We start from the raw sequence: 10,765 nt of genomic DNA, 5'->3' as shown, positions 1-10,765 counted from the left end.
TTCTTCCATTGTATTGTCAGTATGGGCTCTTAGCCTTTGACGGTGCTGTTGGTGTCAGGTGAACTCTGCTGATGTGACAGAGATATAGCAGGGTCAAAGGTTAACAGCTCACCATCACCTTACTAAGGAGCTGTGGTCTCAAACCAGCTCTGTTTAAATGTAGCTCACAATCCGTTCTACTGTATCTCCTCCTGCACAACACTTGGGCTTGTGACAGATTGAAGGAAATAACGTTCGGAACAGCAGCTATTTGTCTATTATTTAAAAGTTCCTGACGCTCCGCTTTGAAGTCGCCGCAATTTGTAAGGAGAAGAGCACTGCGTTATTTTAATAAACCGGGGTTTTTTCGGTACAGCTTGGTCCACTGTGCTCCATCTTTATTATAACAATCTGTCACGGTACATCACACAGCTCCTGGCTTATAAATTATAAAGATAATTAATGGAAAGTGTTCGCCAGAGTGCGGCAGTCGCACCTCAGGCTTCTTGTTTTCGACTGCCGCACTGCCACAGGAAGTCACACAGAGTGGTAAACACTCGCCGCCCTGTATGTTTAATCAGCCACCCTGACAAGCTTCTCTTGTACAGACTACTCTAGCCCCACAGGTCAAAGTACTTAGAGTGGGATTTTCTTCCAGTCAACAGTAAATTTGCGCTAATTACGAGCATTTGACACATGTGCTTTAAAAAAAAAATAATTGCCATCATGCCATCCCTAAGATAGACCAGCAGAAACCTCAAACCACCCTCTATGTCCAAATAATTGTCTTTCTCTCTTCTGTACACTGTGCTGTACTTCACTGCTTCTAGATTGCTTTTGAGAAGAATCAGGAGGCTCTGGTATATTTCAATGTACATTTACATTTGAATGTGTTGGAGTATCCTTGGGAAAAGTGAATGGCCCTCATGGCTAGGCAATGAGCTCTGCCCATGGCCGTTTTGCTGGGGATTGGGACACAAAAGGATTAGTGACAGTGTCTGCATCGGAGAAGAGCGAGTGAAGTGAGGGAGTTTGCATTGTGTTGCGTTGGAGAGTGGAGTGTGTTTGTGTTGGAGAATCGAGTGTGTTTGTGTTGGAGAATCGAGGGTGTTTGTGTTGGAGGATGGAGTGTGTTTGTGTTGGAGGATGGAGTGTGTTTGTGTTGGAGAATGGAGTGTGTTTGTGTTGGAGAATGGAGTGTGTTTGTGTTGGAGAATGGAGTGTGTTTGTGTTGGAGAATTGAGGGTGTTTGTGTTGGAGAATCGAGTGTGTTTGTGTTGGAGAATCGAGAGTGTATGTGTTGGAGGATGGAGTGTGTTTGTGTTGGAGAATCGAGTGTGTTTGTGTTGGAGAATCGAGAGTGTATGTGTTGGAGAATCGAGTGTGTTTCTGTTGGAGGATTGAGGGTGAATTGGAGGATGGAGGGTGATTGTGTTGGAGAATCCAGGGTGCTTCTGATAAGTGCGACGAGGAGAAATTCGGGTGTTTGCTTTGCTTTGGAGAAACACAGGGGGTCACACACACACACACACACACACACCCACACACAGGGGGGTATGGGGGGGGGGTTCCTACTGCATCCAGTGTCACTCTGTTGAACAGGAGATAATGTCCGCACTGTCGGGATTAATCTGTCTCAGTTAAGGGCAGAGATTAAGGTCATCCGTGAAACTGGGACAAATATGACATCAATGCTTAGTGAGCAGGGTTAGGGCCCCTTCAATTGGACCAGCTAGTGCCGTCTGGTGGAGGGAGTAGGAAGGGTGTATCAATAGTGCATTAGGTTTGAATGTCTTTTTTTAAATTTTTTATATTACTTTTTAAAAATAATTGAATAATTTAATTGATGGCCAATCATTTTGTTGCCAGGTCAAGTCTGTCATTACAATCAGCCTGTTCTCTGATCTCTACCTCCACCAGCATCCCCTAACTAGAATCATTGCTGTACCATATCCGCCTCCCTGGGATCCGGTGTATTACATGGATCACAAACCTCTGTCATACCAGCGCACGTTCCTTCTCACTCAGCCTCGTATATTATTTACAGCGCCATTTCAGGTAATGCAGCCTAAATTACAACCCTGTGTGATAAACAACACATTTGCATATTAAGAGTGGATAATGACTGCAGAACTGGCTGTTAACAAGTGCATAATAAGCACGTTTGCTTCCATCTTCCTGTCCCTTTTCACGTCACGCAGAGTAAGCCCCAGTCTCCGCACTCCTAGTAGTGGCGGGGAGCACCTGAAACCATCCGCCTGTTTAATTACAGAGGCTCACCCAAGCCAAGTCGGTAGTGACTGTCATTAATGGAAGCGAGCCACGTCTCAAACGCCGCGTGTGACACTTTTATTAGGTCCTGCTGACAAATCAGAATCAGAACCGCCTGCGGGCATTCGCTAAATGGTTCCTTGAGCGCCTCCTTACAATGCTGCATATCGGAGAAGACACAGCTACATACAGTAATTGGTGTTATTTCCTAATAAACTTGTTTTACAGTGTGTGTGTGTGTGTGTGTGTGTGTGTGTGTGTGTGTGTGTGTACATGGTACATGATATGTGGACATATGTGGGATGCACCTTTGCTACTGTTGGACTGTATGTTACTGTAGCTATGGTGGAGGTATCCTACAATCCACATAGTGTAAAACCCCTATCCAAAAGGATTTACTTACTTTAATGATGTACTTGAGGTGTAAGAGCATTGCACATGCATAGTGATATAGAGGATGGGTCTGCTGTAGACACATACTGCATGTAAGAAATACCGAACATGTCTGAGAACGGAGCACAGCTCTCCGAAAAACCCCTCCAACTAATTCTCTGCTGTCAGGACTGCAGAGTCACCACCTATCTTCCGCCGTAAATTGAAGACCCATCTCTTCAGGCTACATCTTAACTGTCCTTCCTAAAGACCTCTTTATCCCCACTACCTCCTTGTACAGTTTCTCTACTGCTCTACTCTAATAAATTAATAAATAAGGATATTAGTTCTTCCTTCTTCTAGCACTGCCAGTGGCCCCTGGTAGTGGCATAGATTCCTTCTTCTCATGATGACTGATGGATAGATGATTCACTTACTTACTCTCTTACTAAATGTGACACGGTCTGGTGAAAGGGGTAACAAGTCGGCAGCCGATTTAATGTTCCGATTTTTATTCCGAAAAATGTAAATACATTTCAGCGTGGTTGAAAATCAATGACACTAGTCAACTAACACAGCTTGTTTTGTGAGCCTGCTAACGATGTAAAGTAGTCTTCTAGTTAACTAGGTAGCAGTGGGGATCACTCACCGAATCCATTGCATTGCAGTAGTTCGGCTTGTGTGTTGTGATTGTCGACAACGTTGAAATGTATTTCCGTGTTTCAAAATAAAAGTCTGAACATTTTGATTGGTTGCCGACTTGTTACCCCTTTCACCAGACCGTGTCACATATACAGCTCTGTTTATATCAGCGGAGGCTGGTGGAGGTCAGACTCAGAGGATCCATTCCATGCATTACAGTATAATAAGCCTGTCCTCCAATTTCTACCTCCACTGGCCTCTCCTGAAGGACACGTATGAGGTCATTCTACTGTACTGTACAGACAGTAAACCACCATAGAGATATATACAGTTCTGTGTACACAGTATGTAGGCCACACTAAACAAGGCGTCGGTTTCCCGAACGCTTCGTAGCTTAAATAATACTTTATTTCTTTTTTAATGATCCAGGCCCATGCCTCTCCCAGACCAGCAAAGTTGTTCCTTTTAACAAATTCCGTTCTTTCACGCACTGCTAAATTCCAAAAATGTAAACGTAATGTAAATCCTAATAAACCTCTGCTCCATTAGATCAGATGGGATTCATGATATATCGATATGCAGCGGATGCCTACTACTCTCTCTCTCAAACAAAAAGGCCTTTTGGGTGATAACTTGGATCAACAATAAGAAGACAGACTCAACTTTGTCTGTGCAAGAGGTGGAAGAGGTGTTAGAACACCTCTGCAGCAGGTTCACACAAAGGTTGGACATTAGAACGAGGGTAGACAAAGGGGGGGGGGGGGGGGGGTCGGCTAGAATACAAACTTCACAACTCTGAGACATCTTGATGCTCCAGCCAGACAACTCACTGGCCTCAGGCTACAACTCCTCACAAGGGAAGATGTCAACTTTGAGAGCTTTTAAACATCTATGGTGTAAACTTAGTAATGATCTAAAACGTTTTCATCTCATTAATTTCCATTTGTTTTAGGAACATTGCCAATGTTATGATAATATTGTCGACGGGCAGCCCAGCATTGTTCAAAACGCTGGTATTTCTATTAGTTCGATTCCACTGTGTTCGTATGCAGGACTATGTTTGTAATGGTTTGATCTTCAAAAGCCTCTTGGCATTGTGCTTGGCCAAGTAATGTTGGAAGGCATGCTTTATTCCCTGATGAAGTAGCAGCTATTACCTTGAGAACAGTGGTGCTTTTGAGAATGTCTGAACGAAGGGCAGAAACCACAACAATCTATCACTAAACAAATAGTTTTCATTGTGTCTTCTTGTCACAATTATCAGTTCTGTTATGTAAGCATAGATTACTTTTTCTTGCGACGACTGATGGACAGATGATTCACTTCTTAGACAAATGTATTTGCGATACGTCTCCTGAAAAGGGATCAAGAATGTCAGCACTCAAGTCACCCAAATGAGAATTTTTTTTTGAGGTTGAAGTTTTGAAGAACCCACTCGATATAACAAACAACCGTTTTAGGATCACTAAATACTTTGTGAATTTAATTCACTGCCCGAGGCTACTGGCCAGTGAATCCTATGCTAATTGGATTCACTGCCGTAGGCTACATGGCTTGTAAAGAAACAAGTTTTGTGTTCAAAAGCAAGGACTGTGTTATCATCTAATTATGTGTAGTTATGGGTTTTAAGCATGTCCATGTTCTATCAGCATGTTGTGCTAAACATTAATGTTCGTAGTGTCTGTTCCTTTTTAGCGCTAGCCTACTAACAGCTGTTTTGCGTGTGTTTTGATTCAGAGCATACATGTTTCTTCACTATTGGTTTGAGGTGGACCAACATTCAAATATGCATCTTCTTCAACTATATGACTGTGCCCTAATTGAGGACCTTTTAACCAAAACGTGTCACAAATAAGGCACTCGAGTCCATGCTTTATCGTGCTTAATCATCAATAAAGGGGTTGCCCCTTAGCTATGACATTATTCACAATAAACAACTGCTTCTCATGTGTTATTGCTTAAATATACCCCTACTCCAATTCCAAACATGACTGAATTGGACAGGAGAGCGGAAATGAGGAACATTCTGCAGATGATACATTTGGTAAAGCTTTTAAGTGGCCCTTTGTTACGATTGTGTTACGTTTTAAAGATGTTGGACCCAGGTGCGGTGCAGAATGAATGAGACGGGAACGTGTGATAATATAAAGCTTCTCTCTTTACTGAGACGCTAAGGCAGGATCAAACCAATACAGACGTGACTTCGAAAATAAAGGGGAGGAATTCAGTCTCTGAAAACAGGCTATGCCGTCAAAGAACACTGATAGTACTAAACATGAACTAAACAAAACAAGATTCAATAAGGTACCTGGGAGTTTCCGGCGGGCAGTGTCATGGTATCAAAGGCCAAACGCGCACCAGGGGCCTCATTTATAAAAAAAAGTACTTGAACGTCATCCTTAACTTGCACATAAGCACATTTTTCTAAACGGACGTAAGCATTATTTATAAAACGGCCTGAGCTTGTTTAAAATTGCATGCGTACTTCTGTCTATAAATACCAAATATACTTGAAATTGAACGCAAGTGAATGAGCTTTGTATTTACACCCTGTGATAGCGGCTCAATTATAGCGGCTCAATTAAGCCAAGTGCTATAATATAGGGTAGGCCTCTGGAAGCGGGAGAGGGCAGAGAAGGGTGGCTTCTTGGTAAGTTGCATTTGTAACGTTTGATCATGACAACTAACCAGGCAAATGCTTATACTGTAATAATATAATGGTCTTATTCTTATCAGGTGACATTGAAAACATGGCTGCTCACTCCCTTTGCAAACCCTGAGACACCGGAGGAAATCCAGTATAATTTAGCGCATGGCCGGGCAAGGTTGTTGAAGGGGAGATGGAGTTGCCTTGAAAGCTCTGGAGGGATATAAAGGAAGACTGAAATACAATCATAAACATCAGTTCCCTTTAAATCTTGAATTAAACGAATTTTCTCGGCTGATAACAACATCATTAAGTTTATTACGAGCCACTTTCACTTCGCATGAATTACAGTAGGCAATGTGTGTACTTCAAGTCAATACCTGACGTAGAGCTACGATCGTTTCCACGGTCAAATGGACTCACGTTGAAATTGTATAAATCACTGACGTGGTTTTCTACGTACGACGCGGGTAAGATCAAATTTGATCCAAAGTACTTTCTATAAATGAGGCCCCAGACATTCACTGTGTGCCTCGGGATGGAGCCGGCGAAAGTCTTGCTTGGGTCCAATATATCCCGCCGAGGCACCCAGGTCCCCTCCTCAGGGCCATACCCCTCCCAGTCCACCAAGAATTGGAGACCCCTACCCACCCTCCAGCAGTTAATAATCCTGTTCACTGTCAGGAAGCTGAACTCTCTCCCCGCCCCCCCCTACTCTGCCCCCACTGACTCCGGACTAAGAACAATCTCACTTCATGCATACATACATAAACATTCCTGTACATACATACATTTACGTACTTACGCCACTTTACTCTATTATACTGAGCCAATTACCACTATTGCACTATTGTCATTGTTCATATTGTATTCCACCCCTGTACATTGTACTGCGCATTTCAAATCTTTTATCTAGTATATTTTTTTTATTATATAGTTATTTTTAATCTTGTCGGATTATATTGTTATTTATTGTTTTTGTTTGCTATGCACCGTGGATGAGAGGGAAACGCAATTTCAGCCCTCTGTATGTCTGTACATACGTATATTGGATTGACAATAAAGCTGACTTTGACTTTGACTTTGACTTTTGACTAGACAGGCTGTCCATCGATGAGACAAGGCATGGGGGGGGGGGGGGGGTGGGGCGGGGTGGAGGGGCCATGGGGGGAGAAGACAACAGGTTTGAGCAGTGAAACATGAAACGTTAGGTGGACCCGCATGGAAGGTGGAAGCTGCAACCTGTAGGCCACCGGGTTGACCCGCCAGACAACCTTAAATGGACCACGAACCGTGGGGCCAACTTCCGCCTTCCGCGATTCAACCCAGAGGGGAAGATCCTGGGTTGAAAGCCAGACCCTCTGACCAGCGTTGGGACCTGTCCGATGCCCGCATGAGCGCCGCCCGAACCCGCCTCCAGGTACGGCGACACGGCCCCCTCCAACTAGTGCCTCCACTCCTCCAGCGCAAGTTGAATGGCCAGCAGCTCCCAGTTCCCTACGTCATCATTCTGCTCCGCCGCGGACAGCCGGCTGGAGAAAGATGCATCTTATTGTCCTTGGAGCACCGCTGTGACAGAACTGCCCCCACAGCGATGTCTGAAGCACCCATCTCCATCACAAAAAGGCAGGGACGGGTCCGGGTGGACCAAGATCGACGTGAAGCATCGTTTGAACGCGGTGAAGGCGTTCTCTGCCTCCAAGGACCAGGCAAACGAACTCGCAGTCTCGTCTGGGTGAGGGCTGTCAGGGGGGGGCGGCTTGGGCTAAAATCGTGAATAAATTACCTATAAAAATTGGCACATCCTAAAAAGCGTTATAACTGCTTCAAAGATGAGGGTCGGGGCCAGTCCAACACTGCACTATTATTAGAGACATTACAGTCTTATGGCACCAGGAAATAGACCACTGGCAATACTAGAATTCTTCATCTCACTGTAGCACATGTTTCGGAGTAGCATGCTCCTTGCTTCCACCCTCCAGAATGTCAACATGACAACAATATAGCAGAATCAGAAAGCTTTATTGTCAGTACAACGAAATCTGTTATGCATCACCTAAAAAACGATACCTGCATACGCACACTACCACACCACAACATTCATGTCCCACATCCACCCATATACAGTATTTCACAAAAGGAAGTATAAAAAGCAGCATTGAAGAACATCAGAGCATCACAGCAGAATATTACACATCACATCAGTGAAAAATATTGCACATCGGTAGCCAAAGTTATATTGCACTTAAGGTCCTGGGTATTAGTATTATGATGAAGAGGATGTGGTGGCAAAAGGGGAAAAAAAGAGTGTTTATTTAGTTGGGTGATGGCTCTTGGAAAAGAAGCTGTTCTGCATCCTGGAGGTGCGGGCTTTGAAGGCCCTGTATGTATGGCCTATACCAGATGGTAACAGAGAGAAGAGGGGATGAGAGAGGGTGGGTTTCACCATTCAGGATGCTGCTCGCTCTGCGGAGGCGGCGCGTCCTGAAGATGTCATCCGGTGTGGGCAGGGGGAGTCCAATCATTTTCTGAGAAGTGTTTATGACTCTCTGGAGGGATTTCCTTTCAGCTGCTGTGCAGTTTGCATACTGTGCTGTGATGGAGTAGGTTAAAATGCTCTCGATAGCCCGGTGATAAAAGGCCTTCAGCAGCTCAGCAGACAAGTTGGTCTTGAGTGTCCTTAAGAAATAAGAGTCGCTGTTGAGCATTTTTTTAATAGTGCAGTGGAGTTGGCTGTCCGTTTGAGGTCCTCAGTGATGTGGGGTCCCCAAGAACTTAAAAGCAGGGGACCCTCTCCACTTCCTCTCCTTTAATGGTTAGGGGAGAGAGATCAACCCTGTGTCTCCTGAAGTCAATGCTGATTTCTTTTGTGTTTTTAATGTTTCATGTCAGGTTATTGTCTGTGCACCATATTTATCAGTTTATGGACTTCATCCCTGTAGGCTCATCATCTCATCTTTGTTGGAAATCAGTCCCACCACCATTGTGTCATCAGCAAATGTGATTATTGTATTGATATATGTTTTGTACATCCACACTCCACAGTCAGTTATCTTTCAATTCCTTCCTTGTTAAAACATTTTTTTTTTCTTTTTTTATCATATCTCTTAACGATTCATCTACAAAAGATGTTGAAGGGATGTTCCAACTTTATACATGTTTCTACTTGTTTGTCCCTGACCTTGGTTGTAGTTAATTAGCTCAGACAATGTTTTGTTACATATTTTGCTTCCTTAGACCTATAACAAGTAATATTATTAGTAATATATATGCCCTCTGCCAACACTCAAACCAACTATTATGACATAATATTATGTCTGCATTCCACTTTTTTTTTACAGCTCATTGTTACATTGTTTGAGTCCTAAGAGAGAAGCCTGAGTAGTCATGCTGTCCTTCTTCCATAGATAAAAGTAATCATAAGGAGCCTCGGGGACAGATTCAATCTCAACAGAAATGATATTCTTATTTTAGCTTCTCAGGGCATCTGTCAGAGTTCAGTACAGGTGAAGCCTCACAGGTTAATGTCGAAAAGGTACATTCACAATGTGGGAAACGACAAATGCAAATGTCCTTGAAGCTGTATCTGTCTAATTATTCTTTGGTATCTGATTCTCCCTTGACTTACGATGACTGATGCATTTCTATCCAATCTCAAATACACAATGCTGTCAAAAACTCCCTTTAGGCAAAAATACCTTGATGGGTGTAATTTTTTTCTACTGACACATTCCACATTCATCGGCTTGTCTTTGGCCAGACATACGGCATCACTCTCCTCTGCCAGGATTTAATGGTGTTTCTGCTTCCGCCCAGAGTCATCTATCTGCTTCCACATGGATTTCCTCATTTTATTAGCGGTTGACTTGTTCACAGGCCACCTTGAGCTACCCAAAAATTACCTCCATAACGGATGGATGTGACTGAAATAAGTCCTGCCTGCCTGTGGATTTGCAGATGTATCCCATACGAGTTATGATGTAAGGAAGGCTACAGGGAGGTAAAAGTGATACAGTACAATCATGTCAATTTCCTTTGACAATAGGAAAGATATTACCTTTTACAGTAAAGTACTGTGTTCAACAGTGTCAAAGTACTATCGCCTTGACTACAATAGCTTGTCTTTATCTGTAAGTCTTGCAAACAAAATATATCATATATCTATAAGTGATCTCGGTTTTCCATGCTATGTTTTCTAACAGTGGCATTACGTGCATATCTCTTTGAACAGACAACACGTACAAATGGGATGTAAATGCAAGTGCTTGCCCTTGACTACAGATTTGATAAAGTCCACTGAACATGCGTTATCCTGCAATCTTATTCCTTGATCGCTCCCAATTCATCACGGCCATTTAACACTAGTTCAACGCTCAAACCTACAAACAATCGAAACACCGATTCGAACATTTAAATGCAAGTGAAGGATACAGTACAGGAGGGAAAGCAGCGGTGGAATGATCCATGATCTTGGCAGCATCTAAGAGAAGTAATCTATGTTCCTTTATTGCAGCCAGAGATTTCTCCACTCTGTTGAGCATTGGTTCTATTACCAAACTAGCAGCGAACCTCGATGAGTAATTGCCCAGTACACTGGTGAACCCCCAGCCGCCTCTAGCAGCCAGGAGTCAGGTGATGGAACTCAGGAGGCAGGCTGGGGTAGATGTTGGCCCTGGGCATTAATTACACAGGTCTGGGTCTGCAGCAGACTGGTGTGGACCATATTGACTCGGGACAAATGAGTGTGTAGCCAAGGGAACTAACGTTGGTCTGAGAGGTAGAATGAAACGGTTAAAAGCGAAAAGGGAAATCGATGAGTCATCCAGGCCAGAGACACGGTCCTCTCCCCCTGGG

The sequence above is a fragment of the Nansenia antarctica genome (genome assembly GCF_963989245.1).
Source record: "Nansenia antarctica genome assembly, chromosome: 15".
NCBI lineage: Eukaryota > Metazoa > Chordata > Actinopteri > Argentiniformes > Microstomatidae > Nansenia > Nansenia antarctica.
This window is presented reverse-complemented; position numbering follows the sequence as displayed.